The following is a 22,336-nucleotide window of genomic DNA, read 5'->3' on the forward strand; positions in this document are numbered from 1 at the left end:
GGATTAATGTGTAGTTCACCATTCACTGCAACCACATGGGATTAATGTGGAATTCACGATTCCCTGCAATCTCACAGGATTAATATGGATTTTACCACTCACCGCCACCACATGGGAGTAGTGTGAATTTTACCATTCCCTGCCATCACATGTTTTTAATGTGGATTTCACTATTCCCTGCAACCACACGGGATTAATGTGGAATTCACGATTCACTGCAATCTCACAGGATTAATGTGGATTTCACCAGTCCCTCTAAATGTACGGGATTAATGTGGATTTCACTATTCCCTGCAATCACTCAGGATTAGGTGTGGATTTCACCATTCTCCGCAACCACATGTGAAGAAAGTGGATTTCACCATTCCCTGCAACACATGGGATTAATGTGGATTACACCATTCACGCAACCACATTTGATGAATGTGGATTTCATCATTCCCTGCAACCTCATGTGATTAATGTGGATTTCACCATTCCCTGTAACCACTTGGGATTAATGTGCATTTCACCATTCTCCGCATCCTCACAGGATTAATGTGGATTTCACCATTCCCTACAACCACGTGGGATTAATGTGGAATTCTGCATTCCCCGCAAACACACGGTATTAATGTGGATTTCAACATTCCCTGCAGTCACACAGGATTAATGTGGATTACACCTTTCGCTGCAACCACACAGGATTAATGTGGATTTCATCATTCCCCGCATCCACACAAGATAAATGTGGATTACACCATTCCCTGTAACCACATAGAATTAATGTTGAATTCTGCATTCCCCACAAACACACAGGAATAATGTGGATTTCACCATTCCCTGCAATCACACAGGATTCATGTGGATTACACCATTCACCGCAACCATACAAAATTATTGTGCATTTCACCTTTTAACACAAACACACAAGATTAATGTGGATTTCACCATTCTTCAAAACAACATGGGATTAATGTGGATTACACAATTCCCCGCATCCACACATGATTAATGTGGATTACACCATTCCCTGCAATCTCACAGGATTAATGTGGGTGTCAACATTCCCTGCAACCACATGGGATTAATGTGGACTTCACCATTCCACGCAACCACATGGAATTAATGTGGATTTCACCATTCCTCGCAACCACGCGGGATTAATGTGGATTTCACAATTCCCTGCAGTCACACAGGATTAATGTGGATTTCACCATTCCTCACAACCACATGGGATTAATGTGGATTACATAATTCCCCGCATCCACACAAGATTAATGTGGATTACATCATTCCCTGCAACCACATGGGATTAATGTGGACTACACAATTCCCTGCATCCACATGGGATTAATGCGGATTTCACCATTTCCTGCATCCACATGGGATTTTAGTTGATTTCAGCATTTCCTGCAACCACACAGGATTAATGTGGATTTCACCATTCCCTGCAATCACACGGGATGAGTGTGGATTTCACCATTTTCTGCATCCACGTGGGATTAATGTGGATTTCACAATTCCCCGCAACCACATGGGATTAAAGTGGATTTCACCATTCCCCTCAACCACAACTGATTAACGTGGATTTTCCCATTTCCCGCAATCACACAGGATTAATGTGGATTTCACCATTCCCTGCAACCACATAGAATTAATGTGGAATTCTGCATTCCCTGCAACCACACAGGATTCATGTGGATTACACTATTCCTCATAACCACATGGGATTAATGTGGATTACACCATTCCCTGCAAACACATGGGATTAATGTGGATTTCACCATTCCTCACAAACACATGGGATTAATGTGGATTACACAATTCTCCGCATCCACACAGGATTAATGTGGATTATACTATTCCCTGCAACAATATGGGATTAATGTGGATTTCACCATTCACCGCAACCACATGGGAGTAATGTGGAATTCATGATTCCCTGCAATTTCACAGGATTAATATGGATTTCACCACTCACTGCCAACACATGGGATTAGTGTGAATTTTCCCATTCCCTGCCACCACATGTTTTTAATGTGGATTTAACATTCCCTGCAACCACACGGGATTAATGTGGAATTCACCAGTCCCTCTAAACGTATGGTATTAATGTGGATTTCACCATTCCCTGCAACCTCAAGGGATTAATGAGGATTACACCATTCCTTGCAACCATGCAGGATTAATGTGGATTTCACCATTCCCTGCAAACACATGGGATTCATATGGATTTCGTCATTCCCCACAACCACAAGGGACAAAAGTGGATTTCACCATTCCACACAACAACATAGGATTAATGTGTAGTTCACCATTCACTGCAACCACATGGGATTAATGTGGAATTCACGATTCCCTGCAATCTCACAGGATTAATATGGATTTTACCACTCACCGCCACCACATGGGAGTAGTGTGAATTTTACCATTCCCTGCCATCACATGTTTTTAATGTGGATTTCACTATTCCCTGCAACCACACGGGATTAATGTGGAATTCACGATTCACTGCAATCTTACAGGATTAATGTGGATTTCACCAGTCCCTCTAAATGTACGGGATTAATGTGGATTTCACCATTCCCTGCAACCATAAAGGATTAATGTGGATTTCACCATTCCCCACAACCACACAGGATTAATATGGATTTCACCATTCACTGCAACCACATGGGATTAATGTGGAATTCACGATTCCCCGCAACCTCATGGGATTAATGTGGATTTCACCATTCCCTGCAAATACACAGGATTAATGTGAATTTTACCACACCCTGCCACCACACATTTTTAATGTGGATTTCACCATTCCCTCTAAAGATACGGGATTAATGTGGATTTCACCTTTTTCCTGCAACCATAAAGGATTAAAGTGGATTTCACCATTCCATGCAATCTCACAGGATTAATGTGGATTTCACCATTCCCCGGAATCTCACAGGATAATGTGGATTACACCATTCCACGAAACCGCACAGAATTAATGTGGAACTCACCATTCCCGGCAACCACGTGAGATTAATGTCGATTTCAACATTCCTTGCAACCACACAGGATTAATGTGTAGTTCACCATTCACTGCAACCACATGGGATTAATGTGTAGTTCACCATTCACTGCAATCACACAGGATTAATATGGATTTCACCATTCCCCGCAACCACACAGGATTAATGTGGATTTCACCATTCCCTGCAACCTCATGGGATTAATGTGGATTTCACCATTCCCTGCAAATACACAGGATTAATGTGAATTTTACCACACCCTGCCACCACACATTTTTAATGTGGATTTCACCAGTCCCTCTAAAGATACGGGATTAATGTGGATTTCCCCTTTTTCCTGCAACCATAAAGGGTTAAAGTGGATTTCACAATTCCATGCAATCACACAGGATTAATGTGGATCTCACCATTCCATGCAAATACATGGGATTAAAGTGGATTTCAGCATTCCCTGCAATCACATGGGATTAATGTGGATTTCACCATTACTCACAACAACATGGGATTAATGTGGATTACACCATTCCCTGCAACCACGTGGGATTAATGTGGATTTCACTATTCCTCACAACCACATGGGATTAATGTGGATTACACAATTCCCCGCATACACACAGGATTAATGTGGATTTTACCATTCCCTGCAACCAGATGGGATTAATGTGGATTACACAATTCCCTGCAAACACATGGGATTTCTGTTGATTTCACCATTCCCTGCAACCACATGGGATTAAAGTGGATTTCACCATTCCTCTCAACCACAAGTGATTCAAGTGGATTTTCCCATTCCCCGCAATCACACAGGATTAATGTGGATTTCAACATTCCCTGCAACCTCACGCGATTAATGTGGATTGCACTCTTCCCTGCAACTACACAGGGTTAATGTGGAATTCACCATTTCACATAACCACATGGGATTAATGTGGATTTCAACATTCCCTCCAAACACACAGGATTAACGTGGATTTCAACATTCCCTGCAATCACACAGGATTAATGTGGATTTCAACATTCCCTGCAACCTCACGGGATTAATGTGGATTATACTCTTCCCTGCAACTACCCAGGATTAATGTGGAATTCATCATTCCCCATAACCACATGGGATGAATGTGGATTTCAACATTCCCTCCAAACACACAGGATTATTGCGGATTTCAACATTCCCTGCAACCATACAGGATTCATATGGATTACATCATTAACCGCAACCATACAGGATTATTGTGCATTTCGCCTTTTAACACAACCACACAAGATTAATGTGGATTTCACCATTCTTCACAACAACGTGGGATTAATGTGGATTACACCATTCCCTGCAACCACATGGGATTAATGTGGATTACACAATTCCCCACATCCACACAGGATTAATGTGGATTTCACCATTCCCTGCAATCACACGGGATTAATGTGGATTTCACCATTTCCTGCATCCACACAAGATTAATGTGGATTTCACCATTCCTCACAACAATATAGGATTAATGTGGATTAAACCATTCCCTGCAACCACATGGGATTAATGTGGATTTCACCATTCCTCACAACGACATGGGATTAATGTGGATTACACAATTCCCCGCATCCACACAGGATTAATGTGGATTACACCATTCCCTGAAACCACATAGGATTAATGTGGATTACACAATTCCCTGCATCCACATGGGATTTTTGTTGATTTCACCATTCCCTGCAATCACACGGGATTAATGTGGATTTCACCATTCTTCACAACAACATGGGATTAATGTGGATTACACCATTTCCTGCATCCACGTGGGATTAATGTGGATTTCACCATTCCCCACATCCACATGGGATTAATGTGGATTTCACCATTCCCCACAACCACATGGGATTAAAGTGGATTTCACCATTCCCCGCAACCCCATTTGATGAACGTGGAGTACACCATTCCCCTCAACCACAAGTGATTCAAGTGGCTTTTCCCATTCCCCGTAATCACACAGGATTAATGTGGATTTCAACATTCCCTGCAACTACACAGGATTAATGTGGAATTCACCATTCCCCATAACCACATGGGATGAATGTGGATATCAACATTCTCTGCAAACACACAGGATTAATGTGGATTTCACCATTCCCCACAACCACATTTGATGAAGGTGGATTTCACCATACTCTGCAACCATATGGGATTAATTTGGTTTTCACCGTTTCACGTAACCACATGGCATTGATGCGGATTTCACCATTCCCCGGAATCTCACAAGATAATGTGGATTTCACCATTCCCCGCAACCACACAGGATTAATGTGGATTTCACCATTCCCTGCAACCTCATGGGATTAATGTGGATTTCACCATTCCCTGCAAATACACAGGATTAATGTGAATTTTACCACACCCTGCCACCACACATTTTTAATGTGGATTTCACCAGTCCCTCGAAAGATACGGGATTAATGTGGATTTCACCTTTGTCCTGCAACCATAAAGGATTAAAGTGGATTTCACCATTCCATGCAATCACACAGGATTAATGTGGATTTCACCATTCCTCACAACAACATGGGATTAATGTGGATTAAACCATTCCCTGCAACCACATGGGATTAATGTGGATTTCACCATTCCTCACAACCACATGGGATTAATGTGGATTACACAATTCCCCGCATCCACATGGGATTTTTGTTGATTTCACCATTCCCTGCAAACACACAAGATTAATGTGGATTTCACCATTCCCTGCAATCACACGGGATGAATGTGGATTTCACCATTTCCTGCATCCACGTGGGATTAATGTGGATTTCACCATTCCCCGCATCCACATGGGATTAATGTGGATTTCACCATTCCCCACAACCCCATTTGATGAACGTGGAGTACACCATTCCCCTCAACCACAAGTGATTCAAGTGGATTTTCCCATTCCCCGCAATCACACAGGATTAATGTGGATTTCAACATTCCCTGCAACTACACAGGATTGATGTGGAATTCAACATTCCCCATAACCACATGGGATGAATTTGGATTTCAACATTCTCTCCAAACACACAGGATTAATGTGGATTTCAACATTCCCTGCAACCACATTTGATGAAGGTGGATTTCACCATTCCCTGCAACCATATGGGATTAATTTGGTTTTCACCGTTTCCCGTAACCTCATGGCATTGATGCGGATTTCACCATTCCCCGGAATCTCACAGGATAATGTGGATTACACCATTCCACGAAACCGCACAGGATTAATGTGGATCTCACCATTCCCGGCAACCACGTGAGATTAATGTCGATTTCAACATTCCTTGCAACCACACAGGAGTAATGTGTAGTTCATCATTTACTGCAACCTCATGGGATTAATGTGGAATTCACGATTGCCCGCAACCACACAGGATTAATGTGAATTTTACCACACCCTGCCACCACACATTTTTAATGTGGATTTCACCAGTCCCTCTAAAGATACGGGATAAACGTGGATTTCCCCTTTTTCCTGCAACCATAAAGGATTAAAGTGGATTTCACCATTCCATGCAATCACACAGGATTAATGTGGATTTCACCATTCCCCGGAATCTCACAGGATAATGTGGATTACACCATTTCACGAAACCGCACAGAATTAATGTGGATCTCACCATTCCCGGCAACCACGTAAGATTAATGTCGATTTCAACATACCTTGCAACCACACAGGATTAACGTGAATTTTACCATTCGCCACAACCACACGGGATTTAGTGGAATTCACCATTCACTGCAATCCCATAGGATTAATATGGATTTCATCATTCCTCAGATCAACACAGGATTAATGTGAATTACACCATTCCCTGCAACCACACAGGATTAATGTGGATTTCACCATTCCCTGTAACAACATGCGATTAATGTGGATTTCAACATTCCCCGCAACCACACAGGATTAACGTGAATTTCACCATTCCACACAACCACATGGGATTAATGTGGATTACACCATTCCCTGCAACCACGTGTGATTAATGTGGATTACACAATTCCCTGCATCCACATGGGATTTTTGTTGATTTCACCTTTTCTTGCAAACACATGGGATTAAAGTGGATTTCACCATTCCCCGCAACCCCATTTGATGAATGTGGAGTACACCATTCCCCTCAACCACAAGTGATTCAAGTGGATTTTCCCATTCCCCGCAATCACACAGGATTAATGTGGATTTCAACATTCCGTGCAACTACACAGGATTAATGTGGAATTCACCATTCCCCATAACCACATGGGATGATTGTGGATTTCAACATTCCCTCCAAACACACAGGATTAATGTGGATTTCACCATTCCCCACAACCACATTTGATGAAGGTGGATTTCACCATTCCCTGCAACCATATGGGATTAATTTGGATTTCACCGATTCCCGTAACCACATGGCATTAATGCGGATTTCACCATTCCTCGCAACCATATGGGATTAATTTCGATTTCAGCCTTTCCCGCAACCAGATGGGATTAATGTGGAATTCTGCATTCCCTGCAGCCACATGGGATTAATGTGAATTTCACTATTCCCTGCAACCACACAGGGTTAATGAGGATTTCACCATTACGTGCAATCTCACAGGATTAATATGGATTTCACTACTCACCGCCATCACATGGGATTAGAGTGAATTTTAATATTCCCTACCAGCGCATATTTTTAATGTTGATTTCACCATTCCCCACATCCACATGGGAGTAATGAGGATTTCACCATTCCTGCAACCACACAGGATTAATGTGCATTTCACTGTTCCCTGCAACTACACGGGATTTATGTGAATTTCGACATTCCCCGCAACCACGGGATTAACGTGGGTTTCACCATTCCATGCAAATACATGGGATGAAAGTGAATTTCACCATTCCCCGCAACCACATGGGATTAATGTGGATTGCACCATTCCCTGCAATCTAACAGGATTAATATGGATTTCACTAGTCCCTCTAAAAGTACGGGATTAATGTGGATTTCATCATTCCCCGCAACCTCACGGGATTAATGTGGATTGCACCGTTTCCTGCAATCACACAGGATTAATTTGGAATTCAGAAATCCCCGCAACCACCTGGGATTAATGTGGATTTCACCTTTCCCTGCAACCACACAGGATTAATGTGAATTTCACCATTCCCTGTAGCAACATGGGATTAATGTGGATTTCAACATTCCCCACAACCATGCAGGATTAATGTGGATTTCACCAATCCATGCAAATAATTGGATTAATGTGGATTTCACCATTCCCCAAAACCACACAGGGTTAATGAGGATTTCACCATTCCCTGCAACCACACGGGATTAATGGGGATTTCACCATTCCCAGCAACCTCACGTAGTAATTTGGGTTACACCATTCCCTGCAAACACATGGGATGATTGTGGATTTCAACATTCCCTCCAAACACACAGGATTAATGTGGATTTCACCATTCCCCACATACACACAGGATTAATGTGGATTTCACCATTCCCTGCAACCACACAGGATTATTGTGGATTTCACCAGTTTCTCTAAATATACGGGATTAATGTGTATTACACCATTCACCGCAACCATACAGGATTATTGTGCATTTCACCTTTCAACACAACCACACAGGATTCATGTGGATTACACCATTCACCACAGCCATACAGTATTATTTTGCATTTCACCTTTTAACACAACCACACAAGATTAATGTGGATTTCACCATTCTTCACAACAACTTGGGATTAATGTGTATTACACCATTCCCTGCAACCACATGGGATTAATGTGGATTTCACCATTCCTCACAACCATATGGGATTAATGTGGATTACACAATTCCCTGCAACCACATGGGATAAATGTGGATTACACAATTCCCTGCATCCACATGGGATTTTTGTTGATTTCACCTTTTCATGCAAACACACAGAATTAATGTGGATTTCACCATTTCCTGCATCCACGTGGGATTAATGTGGATTTCACTTTTCCCCGCAACCACATGGGATTAAAGTGGATTTCACCATTCCCCACAACCCCATTTGATGAACGTGGAGTACACCATTCCCCTCAACCACAAGTGATTCAAGTGGATTTTCCCATTCCCCGTAATCACACAGGATTAATGTGGATTTCAACATTCCCTGCAACTACACAGGATTAATGTGGAATTCACCATTCCCCATAACCACATGGGATGATTGTGGATTTCAACATTCCCTCCAAACACACAGGATTAATGTGGATTTCAACATTCCCTGCAACTACACAGGATTAATGTGGAATTCACCATTCCCCATAACCACATGGGATGATTGTGGATTTCAACATTCCCTCCAAACACACAGGATTAATGTGGATTTCAACATTCCCTGCAACTACACAGGATTAATGTGGAATTCACCATTCCCCATAACCACATGGGATGATTGTGGATTTCAACATTCCCTCCAAACACACAGGATTAATGTGGATTTCAACATTCCCTGCAACCACACAGGATTAATGTGGATTTCAACATTCCCCACAACCACATTTGATGAAGGTGGATTTCACCATTCCCTGCAACCATATGGGATTAATTTGGATTTCACCATTCCTCGCAACCATACGGGATTAATTTCGATTTCAGCCTTTCCCGCAACCAGATGGGATTAATGTGGAATTCTGCATTCCCTGCAGCCACATGGGATTAATGTGGATTTCACCATTCCCTGTAAACACACGGGATTAATGTGGATTTCATCATTCCCTGCAACCTCACGGAATTAATGTGGATTTCATCTTTCCCTGTAAGCACAAAAGATTAATGTGGATTTCACCATTCCCCGCATCCACACATGATTAATGTGGATTACACCATTCCCTGCAACCACATGGGATTAATGTGTATTTCACCATTCCCTGTAACCACACAGGATTCATATGGATTACAACATTCACCGTAACCATACAGGATTATTGTGCATTTCACCTTTTAACACAACCATACAAGATTAATATGGATTTCAGCATTCTACACAACAACATGGGATTAATGTGGATTACACCATTCCCTGCAACCACATGGGATTAATGTGGATTTCACCATTCCTCACAACAACATGGGATTAATGTGGATTACACAATTCCCCGCATCCACACAGGATTAATGTGGATTTCAACATTCCCTGCAACTACACAGGATTAATGTGGAATTCACCATTCCCCATAACCACATTTGATGAAGGTGGATTTCACCATTCCCTGCAACCATATGGGATTAATTTGGTTTTCACCGTTTCCCGTAACCACATGGCATTGATGCGGATTTCACCATTCCCCGGAATCTCACAAGATAATGTGGATTTCACCATTCCCTGCAAATACACAGGATTAATGTGAATTTTACCACACCCTGCCACCACACATTTTTAATGTGGATTTCACCAGTCCCTCTAAAGATACGGGATTAATGTGAATTTCACCATTCCCTGTAGCAACATGGGATTAATGTGGATTTCAACATTCCCCACAACCATGCAGGATTAATGTGGATTTCACCAATCCATGCAAATAATTGGATTAATGTGAATTTCACCATTCCCCAAAACCACACAGGGTTAATGAGGATTTCACCATTCCCTGCAACCACACGTCGTAATTTGGATTACACCATTCCCTGCAAACACATGGGATGAAAGTGGATTTCACCATTCCCCGCAACCACACAGGATTAATGTGGATTTCACCATTCCCTGCAACCACATGGGATTAATGTGGATTTCACCATTCCCTGTAACCACACAGGATTCATATGGATTACAACATTCACTGCAACCATACAGGATTATTGTGCATTTCACCTTTTAACACAACCACACAAGATTAATATGGATTTCACCATTCTTCACAACCACATAGGATTAATGTGGATTACACCATTCCCTGCAACCACATGGGATTAATGTGGATTTCACCATTCCTCACAACCACATGGGATTAATGTGGATTACAGAATTCCCTGCATCCACATGGGATTTTTGTTGATTTCACCATTCCCTGCAAACACACGGGATTAATGGGGATTTCATCTTTCCCTGTAAGCACAAAAGATTAATGTGGATTTCACCATTCCCCGCATCCACACAGGATTAATGTGGATTTCACCATTCCCCGCAAACACATGGGATTAGTGTGGATTTCATCTTTCCCTGTTACCACATAGGATTAATGTGGATTTCACCATTCCCCACATACACACAGGATTAATGTGGATTTCACCATTCCCTCCAACACACAGCATTAACGTGGATTTCACCAGTTTCTCTAAATATACGGGATTAATGTGTATTACACCATTCACCGCAACCATACAGGATTATTGTGCATTTCACCTTTCAACACAACCACACAAGATTAATGTGGATTTCACCATTCCTCACAACAACTTGGGATTAATGTGTATTACACCTTTCCCTGCAAACACATGGGATTAATGTGGATTTCTCCATTCCTCACAACCATTTGGGATTAATGTGGATTTCACCATTTCCTGCATCCACATGGGATTAATGTGGATTTCACCATTCCCTGCAAACATATTTGATGAATGTGGATTTCATCATTCCCTGCATCCTCGTGGGATTAATGTGGATTTCACCATTCCCCTCATCAACACAGGATTAATGCGGATTACACCATTCCCTGCAATCACATGGGATTAATGTGGATTTCAACCTTCCCTGGAAACACACAGAATTAATGTGTATTTCACCATTCCCTGCAACCACACAGGATTCATGTGGATTACAACATTCACCGCAACCACACCAGATTAATGTGGATTTCACCATTCTTCACAACAACATGGGATTACTGTGGATTTCACCATTCCCTGCAACCACGTGGGATTACTGTGGATTTCACCATTCCTCACAACCACATGGGATTAATGTGGATTACACAATTCCCTGCATCCAAACAGGGTTAATGTGGATTACATCATTCCCTGCAACCACATGGGATTAATGTGGATTACACGATTCCTTGCATCCACATGGGATTTTTGTTGATTTCTCCATTCCCTGCAAACACACAAAATTAATGTGTATTTCATCATTCCCTGCATCCTCATGGGATTAATGTGGATTTCACAATTCTTCACAACCACATAGAATTAATGTGGAATTCTGCATTCCCCACAACCACACAGGATTAATGTGTTTTTCACCATTCCCTGCAACCCCATGGGATTAATGTGGATTACACCATTCCCTGCAACCACAGGGATTAATGTGAATTTCACCATTCCCTGCAACCACACAGGATTCATGTGGATTACACCATTCACCACAGCCATACAGTATTATTTTGCATTTCACCTTTTAACACAACCACACAAGATTAATGTGGATTTCACCATTCTTCACAACAACTCGGGATTAATGTGGATTTCACCATTTCCCGCAACCACATGGGATTAAAGTGGATTTCACCATCCCCCGCAACCCCATTTGATGAATGTGGAGTACACCATTCCCCTCAACCACAAGTGATTCAAGTGGATTTTCCCATTCCCCGCAATCACACAGGATTAATGTGGATTTCAACATTCCCTGCAACTACACAGGATTAATGTGGAATTCAACATTCCCCATAACCACATGGGATGAATGTGGATTTCAACATTCCCTCCAAACACACAGGATTAATGTGGATTTCAACATTCCCTGCAACCACACAGGATTAATGTGGATTTCACCATTCCCCATAACCACATTTGATGAAGGTGGATTTCACCATTCCCTGCAACCATATGGGATTAATTTGGATTTCACCGATTCCCGTAACCACATGGCATTAATGTGGATTTCACCATTCCTCGCAACTATACGGGATTAATTTCGATTTCAGCCTTTCCCGCAACCAGATGGGATTAATGTGGAATTCTGCATTCTCGGCAGCCACACGGGATTAATGTGAATTTCACTATTCCCCGCAACCACACAGGGTTAATGAGGATTTCACCACTACGTGCAATCTCACAGGATTAATATGGATTTCACTACTCACCGCCACCACATGGGATTAGATTGAATTTTAATATTCCCTACCAGCGCATATTTTTAATGTGGATTTCACCATTCCCCACATCCACATGGGATGAATGTAGATTTCACCATTCCCCACAAACACATGATTAATGTGGAATTCAGACATCCCCGCAACCACACAGGATTAATGTGCATTTCACTGTTCCCTGCAACCACACAGGATTAATGTGAATTTCACCATTCCCCACATACACACAGGATTAATGTGAAATTCACCATTTCCTGCAACCACACAGGATTATTGTGGATTTCACCATTCCCTCCAACACACAGCATTAACATGGATTTCACCAGTTTCTCTAAATATACGGGATTAATGTGTATTACACCATTCACCGCAACCATACAGGATTATTGTGCATTTCACCTTTAAACACAACCACACAGGATCAATGTGGATTACACCATTCCCCGCAACCACAGGGATTAATGTGAATTTCACCATTCCCTGCAACCACACAGGATTCATGTGGATTACACCATTCCCCACAACCACAGGGATTCATGTGGATTACACCATTCACCACAGCCATACAGTATTATTTGGCGTTTCACCTTTTAACACAACCACACAAGATTAATGTGGATTTCACCATTCTTCACAACAACTTGGGATTAATGTGTATTATACCTTTCCCTGCAACCACATGGGATTAATGTGGATTTCACCATTCCTCACAACCATTTGGGATTAATGTGGATTATACAATTCCCTGCAACCACATTGGATTAATGTGGATTTCACAATTCCCTGCATCCACATGGGATTAATGTGGATTTCACCATTTCCTGCATCCACATGGGATTAACGTGGATTTCACCATTCCCCACATCCACATAGGATTAATGTGGATTTCACCATTCCCTGCAAACATATTTGATGAATGTGGATTTCATCATTCCCTACAACCTCGCTGGATTAAAGTGGATTTCATCTTTCCCTGTAAGAACAAAGGATTAATGTGGAATTCACCATTCCCCATAACCACATGGGATTAATATGGATTTCACCATTCCCCGCAACCACATTTGATGAATGTGTATTTCATCATTCCCTGCATCCTCATGGGATTAATGTGGATTTCACCTTTCCCTGTAACCACATGGGATTAATGTGGATTTCAACATTCCCTGGAAACACACAGAATTAATGTGTATTTCACCATTCCCTGCAACCACACAGGATTCATGTGGATTACAACATTCACCGCAACCATGCAGGATTATTGTGAATTTCACCTTTTAACACAACCACACAAGATTAATGTGGATTTCACCATTCTTCACAACAACATGGGATTAATGTGGATTACACCATTCCCTGCATCCACACAGGGTTAATGTGGATTACATCATTCCCTGCAACCACATGGGATTAATGTGGATTACACAATTCCTTGCATCCACATGGGATTTTTGTTGATTTCACCATTCCCTGCAACCACATTTGATGAATGTGTATTTCATCATTCCCTGCATCCTCATGGGATTAATGTGGATTTCACCATTCCCTGTAACCCCATGGGATTAATGTGGATTTCACCATTCCCTGCAACCACATAGAATTAATGTGGAATTCTGCATTCCCCACAAACACACGGGATTAATGTGGATTTCACCTTTCCCTGTAATCACATGGGATTAATGTGGATTTCACCATTCCCTGCATCCACACAGGATTAATGTGGATTTCACCATTCCCTGCAACCACATAGAATTAATGTGGAATTCTGCATTCCCCACAAACACACGGGATTAATGTGGATTTCACCATTCCATGCAGTCACACAGGATTAATGTGGATTACACCATTCCCTGCAACCACACAGGATTAATGTGTATTTCACCATTCCCTGCAACCACACAGGATTCATGTGGATTACACCATTCACCGCAACCATACAGGATTATTGTGCATTTCACCTTTTAACACAACCACACAAGATTAATGTGGATTTCACCATTCTTCACAACCAATGGGATTAATGTGGATTACACCATTCCCTGTAACCACATGGGTCTAATGTGGATTTCAGCATTCCTCACAACCACATGGGATTAATGTGGATTACACAATTCCCCACATCCACACAGGATTAATGTGGATTACACCATTCCCTGCAACCACACAGGATTAATGTGGATTACACCATTCCCTGTAACCACATGGGTCTAATGTGGATTTCAGCATTCCTCACAACCACATGGGATTAATGTAGATTACACAATTCCACGCATCCACACAGGATTAATGTGGTTTACACCATTCCCTGCAAACTCATGGGATTAATGTGGATTACACTATTCCTTGCATCCACATGGGATTTTTGTTGATTTCACCATTCCCTGCAAACGCACAGAATTAATGTGGATTTCACCATTCCCTGCATCCACATGGGATTAATGTGGATTACACCAAACCCTGCAAACACACAGAATTAATGTGGATTGCACCATTTCCTGCAACCACACAGGATTAATGTGGATTTCACCATTCCCCACATCCACATGGGATTAATGTGGACTTCACCATTCCCCGCAACCACAGGGATTAATGTGGATTTCACCATTCCCTGCAACCACACAGGATTCATGTGGATTACACCATTCACCACAGCCATACAGTATTATTTGGCGTTTCACCTTTTAACACAACCACACAAGATTAATGTGGATTTCACCATTCTTCACAACAACTTGGGATTAATGTGTATTACACCATTCCCTGCAACCACATGGGATTAATGTGGATTTCACCATTCCTCACAACCATTTGGGATTAATGTGGATTTCACCATTCCCTGCAACCACACAGGATTCATGTGGATTTCACAATTCCCTGCATCCACATGGGATTAATGTGGATTTCACCATTTCCTGCATCCACATAGGATTAATGTGGATTTCACCATTCCCTGCAAACATATTTGATGAATGTGGATTTCATCATTCCCTACAACCTCACTGGATTAAAGTGGATTTCATCTTTCCCTGTAAGAACAAAGGATTAATGTGGAATTCACCATTCCCCATAACCAAATGGGATTAATATGGATTTCACCATTCCCCGCAACCACATTTGATGAATGTGTATTTCATCATTCCCTGCATCCTCATGGGATTAATGTGGATTTCACCATTCCCCGCATCCACACAGGATTAATGTGGATTTCACCATTCCCCTCATCAACACAGGATTAATGCGGATTACACCATTCCCTGCAATCACATGGGATTAATGTGGATTTCAACATTCCCTGGAAACACACAGAATTAATGTGTATTTCACCATTCCCTGCAACCACATGGGATTAATGTGGATTTCACCATTCCCTGCAACCACACAGGATTCATGTGGATTACAACATTCACCGCAACCATGCAGGATTATTGTGAATTTCACCTTTTAACACAACCACACAAGATTAATGTGGATTTCACCATTCTTCACAACAACATGGGATTAATGTGGATTACACAATTCCCTGCATCCACACAGGGTTAATGTGGATTACATCATTCCCTGCAACCACATGGGATTAATGTGGATTACACAATTCCTTGCATCCACATGGGATTTTTGTTGATTTCACCATTCCCTGCAACCACATTTGATGAATGTGTATTTCATCATTCCCTGCATCCTCCTGGGATTAATGTGGATTTCACCTTTCCCTGTAATCACATGGGATTAATGTGGATTTCACCATTCCCTGCATCCACACAGGATTAATGTGGATTTCACCATTCCCTGCAACCACATAGAATTAATGTGGAATTCTGCATTCCCCACAAACACACGGGATTAATGTGGATTTCACCATTCCCTGCAACCATACAGGATTATTGTGCATTTCACCTTTTAACACAACCACACAAGATTAATGTGGATTTCACCATTCTTCACAACCAATGGGATTAATGTGGATTACACCATTCCCTGTAACCACATGGGTCTAATGTGGATTTCAGCATTCCTCACAACCACATGGGATTAATGTGGATTACACAATTCCCCACATCCACACAGGATTAATGTGGATTACACCACTCCCTGCAACCACACAGGATTAATGTGGATTACACCATTCCCTGTAACCATATGGGTCTAATGTGGATTTCAGCATTCCTCACAACCACATGGGATTAATGTAGATTACACAATTCCACGCATCCACACAGGATTAATGTGGTTTACACCATTCCCTGCAAACTCATGGGATTAATGTGGATTACACTATTCCTTGCATCCACATGGGATTTTTGTTGATTTCACCATTCCCTGCAAACGCACAGAATTAATGTGGATTTCACCATTCCCTGCATCCACATGGGATTAATGTGGATTACACCAAACCCTGCAAACACACAGAATTAATGTGGATTGCACCATTTCCTGCAACCACACAGGATTAATGTGGACTTCACCATTCCCCACAACCACATTTGATGAAAGTGGATTTCACCATTCCATGCAAATACATGGGATGAAATTGAATTTCACCATTCCCTGCAATCACATGGGATTAATGTGGATATCACCATTCCCCACAACCAGACAGGGTTAATGAGGATTTCACCATTTCCTGCAACCACACAGGATTAAAGTGGATTTCACCATTCCCTGTAGCCATCTGGGATTAATGTGTATTTCACCATTCCCCGCAACCACATGGGATTAATGTCAATTTCAACATTCCTTGCAACCACACAGGATTAATGTGGATTTCACTACTCACCGCCACCACATGGGATTAGTTTGAATTTTACTATTTCCTACCACCACATGTTTTTAATGAGGATTTCACCATTCCCTGCAATCACATGGGATTAATGTGGATTTCATTATTCCCTGCAACTACATAGGATTAATGTGGATTTCACCATTCCATGCAAATACACGGGATGAAATTGAATTTCACCATTCCCTGCAACCACATGGGATTGTGTTTGCAGGGAATGGTGAAATCCACATTAATCCTGTGTGGTTGCAAGGAATGTTGAAATTGACATTAATCCCATGTGGTTTTGGGGAATGGTGAAATACACATTAATCTCAAATGGCTACAGGGAATGGTGAAATCCACTTTAATCCTGTGTGGTTGCAGGAAATGGTGAAATCCTCATTAATCCTGTCTGGTTGTGGGGAATGGTGATATCCACATTAATCCCATGTGGTTGCAGGGAATGGTGAAATTCAATTTCATCCCATATATTTGCATGGATTGGTGAAATCCACGTTAATCCTGCGTGGTTGCGTGGAATGTTGAAATTAACATTAATCCCATGTTGCTACAGGGAATGGTGAAATTCGCATTAATCCTGTGTGGTTGCAGGGAACAGTGAAATGCACATTAAGTCCTGTATAGTTGCGGGGAATGATGTAATCCACATTAATTCCGTATATTTAGAGGAACTGGAGAAATACACATTAATCCCATGTGGTTGTGAGGAATGGTGAAGTCCTCATTAATCCCATGTTGTTGTGAAGAATGGTGAAATCCACATTAATCTTGTGTGGTTGTGTTAAAACGTGAAATTCACAATAATCCTGCATGGATGCAGTGAATGGTGTAATCCATATGGATCCTGTGTGGTTGCAGGGAATGGTGAAGTCCACATTAATCCTGTGTGACTGCAGGGAATGGTGAAATCCACATTAATCCCGTGTGTTTGTGGGGAATGCAGAATTCCACATTAATTCTATGTGGTTGCAGGGAATGGTGTAATCCACATTAATCCTGTGTGGATGCGGGGAATGGTGAAATCCACATTAATCCCATGTGGTTGCAGGGAATGATGAAATACAAATTCATTAAATGTGGTTGCGGGGAGTGGTGAAATCCACATTAATCCTATAAGGTTGTGGGGAATGGTGAAATCCACTTTCGTCCCATGTGGTTGCGGGGAATGGTGAAATCCACATTAATTAGGTGTTTTTGCAGAGAATGGTGAAATCAACAAAAATCCCATGTTGATGCAAGGAATTGTGTAATCCACATTAATCTCATGTGGTTGCAGGGAATGGTATAATCCACATTAATCATGTGTGGATGCGGGGAATTGTGTAATCCACATTAATGGGATTAATGTGTAGTTCACCATTCACTGCAACCACATGGGATTAATGTGGAATTCACGATTCCCTGCAATCTCACAGGATTAATATGGATTTCACCACTCACCGCCACCACATGGGATTAGTGTGAATTTTACCATTCCCTGCCACCACATGTTTTTAATGTGGATTTCAACATTCCCTGCAACCACACGGGATTAATGAGGAATTCACCATTCCCTGCAACCTCACGGGATTAATGTGGATTTCACATTTCCCCGGAACCACATTTGATGAATGTGGATTTCATCATTCCCTGCAAACTCACGGGATTAATGTGGATTTCACCATTTCATCAAGCGCATGGGATTAATGTGGATTTCACGATTCCCCGCATCCACCCAGGATTAATGTGTATTTCACCATTCCCCTCAACCTCATTTGATGAATGCAGGTTTCAGCATTCCCTGCAACCTCACAGGATTAATGTGGATTTCACCATTCCCCACAAACACACAGGATTAATGTGGAATTCAGAATTCCCCGCAACCACACAGGATTAATGTGGGTTTCACTGTTCCCTGCAACTACATGGGATTAATGTCGATTTCACCTTTCCCTGCAACCACACAGGATTAATGTGAATTTCACCATTCCATGGAGCAACATGGGATTAATGTGAATTTCAACATTCCCCGAAACCGCACAGGATTAACATGGATTTCACCATTCCATGCAAATACATGGGATGAAAGTGAATTTCGCCATTTCCCGCAACCACATGGGATTAATGTGGATTTCACCATTCCCTGTAGCAACATGGGATGAATGTGGATTTCAACATTCCCCACAATGACGCAGGAGTAACGTGGATTTCACCATTCCATGCAAATACATGGGATGAAAGTGGATTTCACCATTCCCCGCAACCACCTGGGATTAATGAGGATTTCACCATTCCCCCCAAATACATGGGATTAATGTGGATTTCACCATTCCCCGCATCCACACAGGATTGATGTGTATTTCACCATTCCCCGCAAATACATGGGATTCAAGTGGATTTCATCATTCTCCGCAACCTCATTTGATTAATGTGGATTTCACCATTTCCTGCAAACACACAGCATTAATGTGGATTTCACTAGTTCCTCTAAATAAACGAGATTAATGTGTATTACACCATTCACTGGAACCAAACAGGATTATTGTACATTTCACCTTTCAACACAATCACACAGGATTCATGTGGATTTCACCACTCCCTGCAACCACACGGGAAGAAAGTGGATTTCACCATTCCCCACAACCACACAGGATTAATGTGGAATACACCATTCCCTGCAACCACGTAGGATTAATGTGGAATTCTGCATTTCCCGCAACCACACGGTATTAATGTGGATTTCACCATTCCCTGCAATCACACGGGATTAATGTGGATTATACCATTCCCTGCAACCACACAGGATTAATGTGGATTTCACCATTCCCTGCAATCACACGGGATTAATGTGGATTACACCATTCCCTGCAACCACACAGGATTAATGTGGATTTCACCATTCCCTGCAAACACACAGGATTAATGTGGATCACACCATTCCCCACAACCATATGGGATAAAAGTGGATTTCACCATTCCCTGCAACCACATGGGATTAATGTGGAATTCACGATTCCCTGCAATCTCACAGGATTAATATGGATTTCACCACTCACCGCCACCACATGGGAGTAGTGTGAATTTTACCATTCCCTGCCATCATATGTTTTTAATGTGGATTTCACCATTCCCTGCAACCACACGGGATTAAAGTGGAATTCACGATTCCCTGCAATCTCACAGGATTAATGTGGATTTCACCAGTCCCTCTAAATGTATGGGATTAATGTGGACTACACCATTCCCTGCAGTCACACAGGATGAATGTGGATTTCACCATTCCCTGTAACCACACGGGATTAATGTGGATTTCACCATTCCCCGCAACTACATTTGATGAATGTGGATTTCATCATTCCCTGCATCCTCATGGGATTAATGAGGATTTCACCTTTCCCTGCAGTCACACAGGATTATTGTGCATTTCACCTTTTAACACAAGCATGCAAGATTAATGTGGATTTCACCATTCTTCCTAATGACATGGGATTAATGTGGATTACACCATTCCCTGCAACCTCATGGGATTAATGTGGATTAGACAATTCCCTGCATCCACATGGGATTTTTGTTGATTTCACCATTTCCTGCAATCACACGGGATTAATGTGGATTACACCATTTCCTGCAACCACATTTGATGAATGTGGAGCACACCATTCCCCTCAACCACAAGTGATTCAAGTGGATTTTCCCATTCCCCGCAATCACACAGGATTAATGTGGATTTCAACACTCCCTGCAACCACACAGGATTAATGTGGATTTCACAATTCCCCACAACCACATTTGATGAAGGTGGATTTCACCATTCCCTGCAACCATATGGGATTAATTTGGATTTCACCATTTCTTGTAACCACATGGGATTAATGTGGATTTCACTATTCCTCGCAACCATCCGGGATTATTTTCGATTGCAGCGTTTCCCGCTACCAGATGGGATTAATGTGGAATTCGGCATTCCCTGCAGCCACATGGGATTAATGTGGATTTAACTATTCCCCGCAACCACACAGGGTTAATGAGGATTTCACCATTATCTGCAATCTCACAGGATTAATATGGATTTCACTACTCACCGCCACCACATGGGATTAGAGTGAATTTTAATATTCCCTACCACCGCATATTTTTAATGTTGATTTCACCATTCCCCACATCCACATGGGATTAATGTGGATTTCATCATTCCCTCCAACACACAGCATTAATGTGGATTTCACCATTCCCTGCAACCACATGGGATGAATGTGGATTTCACCATTCCCCACATCCACACAGGATCAATGTGGATTTCATCAATCCCTGCAAACACATTGGATTAATGAGGATTTCACCATTCCTCACAACCACATGGGATTAATGTGGATTTCACCATTCCCTGCAATCACATGGGATTAATGTGGATTTCATCATTCCCTGTAAACACATTGGATTAATGTGGATTTCACCATTCCTCACAACCACATGGGATTAATGTGGATTTCACCAGTTCCGCTAAATATACGGAATTAATGTGGA

This window comes from Hemiscyllium ocellatum, chromosome 43 (genome assembly GCF_020745735.1).
Source record: "Hemiscyllium ocellatum isolate sHemOce1 chromosome 43, sHemOce1.pat.X.cur, whole genome shotgun sequence".
In the NCBI taxonomy this organism is placed as follows: Eukaryota; Metazoa; Chordata; class Chondrichthyes; order Orectolobiformes; family Hemiscylliidae; genus Hemiscyllium; species Hemiscyllium ocellatum.